Raw genomic sequence first — 11,226 nt, 5'->3', positions numbered from 1 at the left:
AGAACAAAAATATAGTTTTATAAATATAGGGAACTTTGCAAATACATGGCAATAGCTTTTAGAAATAAATTTTCCACTTCCTAAATAAAGAAATTGCTAAAACAGTTGTAAAATCCTAGTGATAACATTTTCACAACATAATTGCCTGACAGTCTCCTTCTGAGTCTGTTTCTAAGAGTGTGGCTTTTAAAGTGATTCTTATTTTATCTTAGCAGGAGATATTAGTTGAATCACACGTAAATTATCATTAGAAATGCCTATCCAATTTTAAGCTCAGGTAAGGTTCGAAGAGAGTATTGAGAGGGCATGAGTAAAACTTCATCTCAAGAGAGCAAATCTTCTGAGTGTAGCTTACGGAATCAAACAGACTCAGGTCCCATGCTTGTTCTACATTTTCTGGCTGCATGGCGTTGAGAATTTAACACTTCATGTCTCGTTTCCTCATTTGTAAAATGGCCCTATTAAAAGTATAAAAAAAGTACGTATATTAGTTTAGTGCCTGGTGCATAGCAGGTGTTTATTAATAATAATAATGTTATTCATAGTATTAATCTTTGTTTAAGTGGCAAAGAGAGGGGAGGAGAGGAAAAGGTAGAAATGATCATAAAAATAGCAGTGAAGAAAAGATAGATCACCCATAAAATAGTCAATTATATTGATAACAGACTCATCAGAAGCAACAATGGAAGGCAGAAAATAGTAAAATATTTTTAAACTACTGTGAGAAATAACCGTCTACCTAAAATTATGTGTTCAGTAAAAATATCTTTCAAGGATAAGGATGAAAGAAATAAAGACTTTTTAGATGAATAAATATTGAGTGTTTTTTGACAAGTTATTTCAATAGAGGAAATTTTAAAGATTGCCATTCAGAAAGAAAGAAAATGATCCCAGAAGACAGAGATGGTTAAACATGAAAAACAAGCAAAAATTATTAATCATGTAGGCATATCTCTATAAAAAGTCTGTATACATATGACAATGATGATGATGATGATGATGTCAATGTCTAATGAGTCAAAATATAAAAAAAATATTGATTACATATAAATGTAAGTCCAGTTGTACACAGTGTTTATTTGCCTGATAATGTATTCTTTAGATTTCTTCCTGTCTCTCTGATTTTCACCTCCCTTACTTTGCTACTATCACCTACCAAATAAAATACTTTCATTCAAAATTCAAAATCATTAGCAATGAAGACATCTCAAATCAAAAGCATGATGAGATATTAATTGATATAATTTAAAAGACAGATAATAACAGGTATTGACAATGGATAAACAAAAAGTGGTATAGCCATACAATGGAGTGCTATTCTGCAAAATAATAGAAACAATATATTGATATATACTATTACATGGATAGACCTTGAAAACATTATGCTAAGTGAAAGAAACCCATCACATAAAATCATATATTTTATGTTAAATTTGTATGAAATATCCAGAATAGAAAACTCTTTAGAGATTATAGCATTTAGATTCATTGTTGCTTAAGTCTGGGGGAGTGGGAGAATCTGTGAAATTATTGCTAATAAATTTCTTTTAAGGTAGTCAAAATGTTCTAAAATTGATTGTAATAATTGGTTGCAAAACTCTGAATATACTCATAACCATTGAATTGTACACTTTGAATAGGCAAATTATATTGTACATAAATTGTATCTCAATAAAACTGATACATATATTGTAAATTATTTCACAAAAATGAAAACATTGCCAGTGCACTTATGAAATGTCGCTCAATCACATAAACAAATAGAATGCAAGATAACAATAAAATGATATTTAGCACCAACTAGATAGCCAAAACTTAAGAATTAAGAAATTTGATGACATTAAATGTTGTTCAAAATAGGGATCAAGTAGAATGATTGTTGCCAGGAGCTGGAAGAAGAAGAGAATAAGGAGCTAGTGTTTAAATGGTACAGAGTTCCAAGTGGGGAATGTGAAAAAGTTCTGGAGATGGGTGGTGGTAATGATTGTGCCACCATCTGAATGTACTAAAAGTTACAGAACTACACAGTTAAAAATGGTTAATATGGTAAATTTTGTTACACACATAATAATACATTAAAAAGCAAGAAGGAAGAAAGAAAGGAAGGAATGAAAGAAAAATGGGGAGAAAAAGGAAGGAAGGAAGGAAGGAAGGAGGGAGGGAGGGAGGGAGGGAGGAAGAAAAGAAAGAAAGAAAGAAGGAAGGAAGGAAGGAAGGAAGGACGGAAGGAAGGAAGGAAGGAAGGACGGAAGGAAGGAAGGAAGGAAGGACGGAAGGAAGGAAGGAAGGAAGGACGGAAGGAAGGAAGGAAGGAAGGACGGAAGGAAGGAAGGAAGGAAGGAGGGAAGCAAGCAAGCAAGCAAGCAAGAAAGAAAGAAAGAAAGAAAGAAAAAGAAAGAAAGAAAGAAAAGAAAGAAAGGAAATTTTAATCAGTGGCACTTTTTATCCACTCTGACCCAAGTGAATATCAGAAAATAAAAGGCTGAGAACCAGATCGTGGACCTGAAATGTGATGCAGAAATCTTCCCCTCTTATTCCTGTCTTCTCATCTCAGCTCATTTGTGGTTGAGCTTTGGCTTGCTGAGCACCAGAGTGAATGCCCTCCTTGCCTGTAGCTCCTGAGGAAGGTTTCCACTCATTTCAATTAAAAGAAGAATCACTGAATTGAAATTGGAGAACCACAGGCTCGTCTCTCTGTGACTTTGCTGTTCTTAAGCAAGCATGTTCTGCTCCTTCATGTTCTGTCTTCATTTATTAAGATAATGATGGAAAGTTAATGAAAAGAGTCTATATTTCAAGTATATAATACCAATACCCCCATTCTCCACCTAAAGGTCTTCCTCTCATTGGCCTGAGTGCTGCAGTATCATAGTTGAGTAATATGGTTTTTATTTCTTGGATTCCTGAGTTGCACTCAGGCCTAAAATGAAAAAAATATATATTATTTAGTATTGAAAACATCAAAGAGAGTAACATTGGTCCTTCCACTCCCATTGCAAGGGAACTGACGAAAATTAGTCATAAATTTCTCACTGGTTCATCGAGAGAACATAAAGCAGCAAGCAAAATTCTATTTTGACTATGAAGTTTAGGGTAAAAGAACAATTTGGAAAAAATGCTTTTTATATGTTCTCATGACTGAGAAATTCATTATGTTGTGAGAAATCAAAACATTTCTATTTTATATAATGTCCCCTGCACTCAACACATTTAGAATTAAAATAAACAAGAAATTAAAAAAAAAAAAACAACTAGCCATTAAATACCTACTAATGTCTGTCAAAAGCATATCTCTTTAAAATCAATGACTTTTCTTCAAAGAATTTGAACATATTTCCTATAGGTGGGATCTATATGATAGTACAAATACAGATGAAAATAAAAAGTGAGTTTGAAATAGTGAAGCAAATAAATTAAAATTAAACAAACAAACAATGAGTCAATGACTTGTAGCTAAAATTCTACCACTATCTAATAATAGGATCTTAAATATTTTGGTTAGGCTATATAGGCTTCGAAGTGATCTGTTAGAATGGAAAATATCTAAAGTTGTTTCCAATTTTAACTTCAGAATTTTTAAAATTTTGTCAGATATCCAAATTGCTGCTTTCTACAATATTAAAATCTATACCTTAAATAACGGCATGACTGCCTTCTGTTTTTAACCTATTATTTGGAGCTCTGTAGACAAAACTTCAATCATCAAGCAGATTAGATTATCCTCACTTCTCTAGCAATAAAAGATGATGCTTTGCATAGAATACATTATTTCTATACTTCAAAGTCATGTTTATGGTTGACTACCCACTAAGACAACACCTACAATATGAATAATTTAGCTTTTATTCTCTTTATTTCCAATTTTTCTGATCTAATCTTTTATTGTAATAAAGGACCAATCAAATGAATGTTAAGACTGCCTTACAGTTCATATGTAAAAAGAATTTTGGAAAATAAATTTATTTAATTTTTTTTTACTATATCTCTAGCTAGAGGTTGAGAATGGATTTTTTTGAGCTCAGACATATATTTAATAAGATATATAGCCCATAGATTTATGTTGTGTTAAGTCTATAATAATAGACAAAACTCAGATTCTCTTCACTTTGGAGTCTCTAGCATCGAGCACCAGACTAAAAACATGACACATTCTCTATAAATGTGTTATACTAAATTTAACGGAAAGGAATAAGGAAAAGAATAAAGAATTTTAAATTAATTGGGCCAGACACTTTATGAGTACTTTACAAAAGTTATTCCACAAATCTTACTGACTTCATGGTTATTTTTAATAAAAACACTGAGGCAGCATCTGCTCAGGCATAAAGAACCACTATCTCATGGATTTAATTAATGTATTATAACCAAGTTGTATAACTCTGGCTTGATAAATCAGTTTCTCCTGAAATTCAAGGTTTGCTCTCATGTTGACTGTATCTCATAAATTGCCTGTAACTCTACATTTTCCATAAGTTCTTTGTACTTCATTAGAGGGTAGAAAGATAAAATTTGGGGTTAATAGAAATGAATATATTTTGTGCATTTTGTTGAAGATTACTTGTAAAGTTGTAGAATTCTCAATTTATAAGAACTCAACTTTGCCTTTTTTGAGTGTTAGTTGATAAAATTTAATAAAGAATCAAAGAATATATAGTGAAGAATGACTATTAGTCATTCAATCCCCGCAGCATTTTTTTTCCTCTGGAAAAAAATTTTAAACACTGATTGAACATACAGTCATGACAGACCGACAGGTTTCAGTTAAAAAATAATGTGAAAAATAATAAATATATATTTTTTAATTGTTTTAAAAATTTTAAATTTTTTTATTTACAGTTGACATACATAGCCTAACCAAACTGTACATTACTTATTTTCAGGTGTACAACATAGTAATTAGACATTTATATAACTTACAAAGTGATTACCCCAATAAATCTAGTACCCATCTGACACCATACATAATTATTACAATATCATTGACTATATTCCTTATGCTATATTTTCCATCCCATGACTATTTTGTAACTACCAATTTTTACTTCTTAATTCCTTACTTTTTTTATCCACCACCCCGTCCCACCCTGAGTCCCCTTCCCATTTTGCAACCATCAAAATATTCTCTGTATCTCTGAGTCTGTTTCTGTTTTGTTTTTTTATTTTGTTTTTTAGATTTCACATATAAGTGAAATCATATGAAATTTGTCTTTCTCTGACTTACACCACTCAGCCCAATACCTTCTAGGTCCATTTGTGTTGCTGCAGATGGAAAAATTTCATTCTTGTTTATGGTTGAATAATATTCCATTGTATACATGCACCTCCTCTTCTTTATCCATTCATCCATTAATGTATAACCAGATTTCCTCCATATATTTTTATATTTACCAAATGTTTATCAAATTCTTACTTAATTCCAAATACATTCTCTTATAACCTAAAATTTATGGAATTATTCATAGAATGTTTGTTTCCATTGAGTATAATCGTATTCTACAGTAACTTTCTATACAATAGGCATCATATTTATACTCCTGAGTGTATACAACTAATTCATCTAATCAAGAAATATTTAAGGTTTGTCATCAATAACCACATGCAGTTATTTAGTTCTCATTGTGGATTTAACTATTCTCTGTAATTCCTTTTGTACTACATCAAATGCAAGATTATAGGCCCCTCTAGTTTCTTCATTTTATTTTTTAATGAAAATACTTGGTCGTAGTGAACTCTGTAAACCTTACTTTTGGAGTCAAAATATAGGCAGGTAGCATTAAATTCTTTAACTACTTGTAGAAATAAAGAATGCATGATAAACAACATATCATTCTCCATATCTTCCTTTAAAAGAGTGTAGATAACCTTTAACCATTATGACTGTTCCTTGTTTCAAACTCACAAAACTATAGAATCTTTGCATATGTATGTGCTCAGAGTACAGTCACAGAGGACTGGTTTTGGTCAAAAAGCTCAGCAAATTGGCTATATCTATGTTCTCGTAGTGGTGGTGTTATCTCAGGGACAATCAACATTTTTCTTCATTAGGCATTTGTTTGATCTACATATGTGATTAAGTAATAAGTCATGACACGGAGAGAGGCATAGTTCTAACTAATAAGTAGGTTTGAGTTAGAGAGAGTAGTACTAGTCACTTCATGGGCTCAATCAAGATCAGTAATTTTGTATTATCCATCTCTCTATTCTGTTTAGGATAAAAGTTTTTAGGTTAAAATTGTTTTATTATTTGCAATTTGTGCAATTCCCAGGGAAATGTCATTCTCTGAGTCTTGAATAATATGGTAGAACAAGTAGTGGGCATGGATGCAGCCAGATGCATATTGCAGTGTTGTCCTACTATGTGTTAAACATGGACCAGATAATTACTCTTTCAGAGATTTAGTTTTTCTCTCTGTAAATGAAGCTAAAAGTACATTACTTTTAAGGTTATTATAAAAAAAATTAAAAATAATAACTTGAAGTGACTTGTCCAGTGCCTAGCACAGATTAAGTGCTTGATAAATGTTATCTTTGTCTTTAACAAATGGCCTTACAGAATAGCTGCTTAAATGCTTATTTTGAAATTTCATTTGACCAAGATAAATTTTAGTGCTAGACTATTGCAGTGTACTTAATCAATAACAGATTAATATGATTTCTATTAATAAAATAGAAATAAAAATTTAAATATTTATATAAACTTGTAACTATATGAAACATATACATATTTAAATATGTATATTTGATATTGACAATGCTGATGAAGGTGTTGATATTTTATACAAAATAATAGAAGATATCAATTTTGTTTAGGAAATTCCTTCTTTACACTCAAAAATCTTTTATTTTTCCTGTATTCTCTTTCACTCTATTTAAAAAATCATATAGTTGAAAAGATTTACTAAACTGGAATTTTTAGGTGTTTTTGTATTTCTTATTTTCATAACTTTTTTCCTTATGAAATGATAAGACAGAGAAGGACTTCAGAATTTTTCACATTGTTCTCGAGGTGAATTATGCTTATCACATACTAAATCAGAGAATTCTATCCTACTTTGAATAACAGACAAAAGAACATATTTCATAAGGACTGCAAATGTGAGTAAGATTCTGTTAGACAAAAGGTTTCAAGAAAAAGAAAAAATACATTATTCAAGGCATAAGAATTAAATATTGAAGGAATGACCAATAACCTCTTTGATTTTTATTTATTTTGACACCTGTTGGTTCTTCAGAGATTTGGACAAGCATTCATCTATTTTAAATTTGAGTTGATTCACCAAGTCAAGAGTTCCCCAGGGTGAAGTCTGAAACTGGCCCCCATACACAGTGGTCAAGGATAGACTGAAGAAAGAGGCAGATCACTCAGATTGGTAGGTGGCAGTTTAATAAGCAAGAGAACTTACATGAGTCCTGTACAAGACAAGTAGATCTCCACACCTGCCCCCAGAATCTTAAACATTTATATACAGGACTTAATGGGGTTCAGTCACATATACCTTCCAGGTAATCTCAACACATTGCTCTCTCTCAAGGGTTTCCTTAAAAATAGGTTCAGCTGCAGGAACAGTAAACAGAATGTACATTTCAAGGACAGAGGAGGAGGAGAGGAGCCTGTGATTGCTGGATACAGCTCTCAGGTCAACCAGTAATTACATCTTCTTCATGACCTCCTCCAACAATTTGATGAGGTTATTCTATTTCCACAACTGAGGCAAACATTAACATTCCTCTGGTCAAAATGCACTAAGAGACTTTCACTAGTCTATGAAGACATTTTACCCATTAAAGAATCTTCTTTCTCTGATTTTCATGCCAATATAAGAAAATGACATATGTGATAGAGTCACAGAGCAGAAGATACAAAGAGTATGTATTTTTAACTGAGTCATTACTATATAATATGAATTATATCAGGTGTTTTGAATGCATTCCTTTATTTAAATTTCACAATAATCCTGAATTAGATACTTCTCTTCATTTGGAAAATAAAGCTTAGAGTAATCAAGCATCTTTACCCAGGATATACAGTCGGTATGTAACAGAGCCAGAACTTAAACTCAGTCTGTCTCTAATGTAAAAAGTCTTAAGTTGTGTTGCTTCTATAGTCATAAAAAGAGAAGTAAAATAATAGAAAACCAGAAAAAAAAAAAGTCACTGGAATCCTACAGTGGCTTTGCTACATCTAAAGTATTGATTTTTACAAAAATAGTTTTAAATACACTGTTGTGCAACTGTTCTTTTTTTACTTAACAATATATATTTTAGAGATCTTTCCATGTAAGAATATATGTTATTTCATTCTTTTTAATAGTGTCAGAGTATTTTAGAGACTTTGAATGATATTTAAGTAGTTTCGATTCTTCAGTATTATAAATATGTTATTAACCTTTCTTATACCTGCATCTAATAAGCCCGTCCTAGTATTACTGTAGAAACAGTTCCTAAAACAAAATTATTGGATCAAAAGAAATAAGCAATTTAAATACTGGTAGATGCCACCAAATCACTCTCCAAAAATCTGAATAATTTACCATCCCTTTCAACAACGTATGAGTGTTTTATTTACCCATCAACTGAATATCTACCTTTTAAATTTTATCCGTTATTTTTATCATTGTGATTTGAGTTTTAGAACTTACTGGCATTCTCTTAGATGAACTGGAAAAGATACATTTTTTAAATGTATACATCAGTCATTTTTACTTATTTTTTGTAAAATGTTTATCACTTGCCATTTTTTTCATTTTTGCAATGTTCTTATTGAATCATAAAAGCTTTCTATGTATTATAATTATTGCTCCTTTGTTGCATCTAAACTAAAAAAAAATATGCTTTTTTGCACCCTGCATTTGTCCTTTATCTTTCTTTATGATGTCTACTAATATCTTTAGGTTTTGTGTAGTGAATTCTTTCACTCTTTACCTTATGTGTTCTGAGTTTTACATCTTGTTTAGAAAGATTTCCTTACTCCTAAATTCTAAAAATGTCTTTCTACAATTTCTTCTATTGCTTTTAAAAATATTTAGATCTTAATCTATTAGTAATTTTACATGGTATGAGGAAGCTATTGAAATAAAAATTTGTTTTCAAATAAAAATTCTCACTATTCCAGTTAGTGCTTGATTTTACTTTTCTTACTAATTTGAAATTCAATCTTTTTCATATATAACATTCCCACATAGATATCGCCTGTTTCTTTTCTCCGTATTCACTGTCATTGGTATATTTCTGAAACAATACAGTATTATTTTAGCTCTACGATATATTAAAGTATATGTCAGTACGATACCCTCCCTCTACCCCTGCCTTGAATATGTGGTATAATAGTTAAGGGTAGATTTCAGAACTAGTGTTGGCCATAGTACTTTCTGCTCGCTGGCATTTCAGTTGAACTTTCTGTACCTCACATTCTTATCCATAAAATTTGCAAGAGTATAGGATTACCATCATTATTATAGGATTGCTAGGATTATAGAATTATTATTGATATAAATAAATGAATTAATATGTGTAGTATTATTAAATCAATATTTATGATATTAAAAATACTCTACAAATGCTGCCTGTTACTATTAGCCCCTTACATTTTATTTTTGAATAATATAATCATTCTTTTGCATTGTTTCTTCTTTTATACTTTTGCATCAGTTTTCCAATTTCCAAAAATATGTGTTAGCATTTATTTGTAATTTTTTAGGGCAATGGGTACTAGATTAATTATACTTAAAATATGTTTTGTGTAGCTTGGAATTATTCAGCAATGGAGCCCTATCTTCATATGAAAGTTTAAATAGATTCCAATATATCATTCCTGTTAGTCTAGACCTGCTATGGTTAAAGTTGCCCACTCCGACCACCAATAAATGACTTCTAAGACTCTGAGGAGTATAGTTTGAAAATCTCTGCTCTGAAATAATTTTCATCTTATTGTACGATCTCTTAACACATGTATGTTTGTTTGTTTCTGTAAACTGTGATTGAATTACTGTACTTCCTTATCTGAAAGGGGGTTGCCATTTTGTTTACTTTGTAAGAAAAACATCCCTAGACAATATTCCAGAATTTGCAATTTCAGGAAAGAAAGCAGTAAGTGACCACCATTCGCATCTGTTCCAAGTCTGCATTTCACTAAAAAGGCATAATAGATTAATGTGCATCATATGAAAGAATTTTTGTTCAAATTGATTCAGTAAAGCCTCTTTATATGGGTTCACACTATAACATATGGTTAGGTGAGATGATATTATAATTATATCCACACCACTATGGTATATATGCTACCTACATTAGTCTTTTGTATAAAATACACTACTGCAATTTGTGGTCCAGTATTGCTGTTATTGGTTGTCTTCTTGATTTAATATAAACAGCTCCCTGAACTGTAAGTAATCTAATCAACCTTCTGTATTTTTATATTTATGTCATCACTTCTGTTGCTAAAAATGCAATCCACTAGTTATTGCTATAAACATAGTCTGCTGAGTACAGGGAGTTATAATAGACTGTATTTGTTCTATTGTTATACTTTGTCCAACCAAGTGACAGCATGAACTTGCATCTGAAACACAGTTATTGTACACTGCAGGCTAAAACACAGGCTGGTTCTGGAGTATGAGCTAATAGTGCAGACTTGGGATAATAGCGAATGGCTCTCTGGGTTCCAATGAGTAAGGCAACTTTCCAGTTCATCTAAGAGAATAACAGTCCAACATTATCACAGTAATATATCCATCTGTAAGTCTTAGTAGCTCCGAGTGAGCACATTTCAGAGATTGGGGCCGGTTAGCTAGTTTTTGAATGTTGCATACTGCTTTGCCCGTGTGAGAATAAAAGGGACCACAGATGGGACTATTGTTTTAAGAGGGATACCAATAGTGGGTGTCCTGATGCATCGTATCATCAAAGTATACAAACGTCACAGAAAAAAAAGGATTATTTACCACAAAGGACTATTATGTTGAGCCATGCGAAGAAAAGAATAAATTTGAATTGTTTGCTAAGGATAGCTTCTTATATGCCTTGTAGTTATTGGCTAGATCATTATATATGTGACTCACATAATATGCATTTTATTATGTAGAGATTAAAATCATTTTTTTTAGTTGAACAGTAAACAATAACTACAAAACTTGAAATTTAAGTCCTTAGACTTCACTGAACTCTTTGAACATTTTCTCTACTCCAATTTAAAAAAAAAACACATCCACAATATGATTATATCCCTAT

The sequence above is a fragment of the Pteropus alecto genome, unplaced genomic scaffold (assembly GCF_000325575.1).
Source record: "Pteropus alecto unplaced genomic scaffold, ASM32557v1 scaffold7, whole genome shotgun sequence".
Taxonomy (NCBI): Eukaryota; Metazoa; Chordata; class Mammalia; order Chiroptera; family Pteropodidae; genus Pteropus; species Pteropus alecto.
This window is presented reverse-complemented; position numbering follows the sequence as displayed.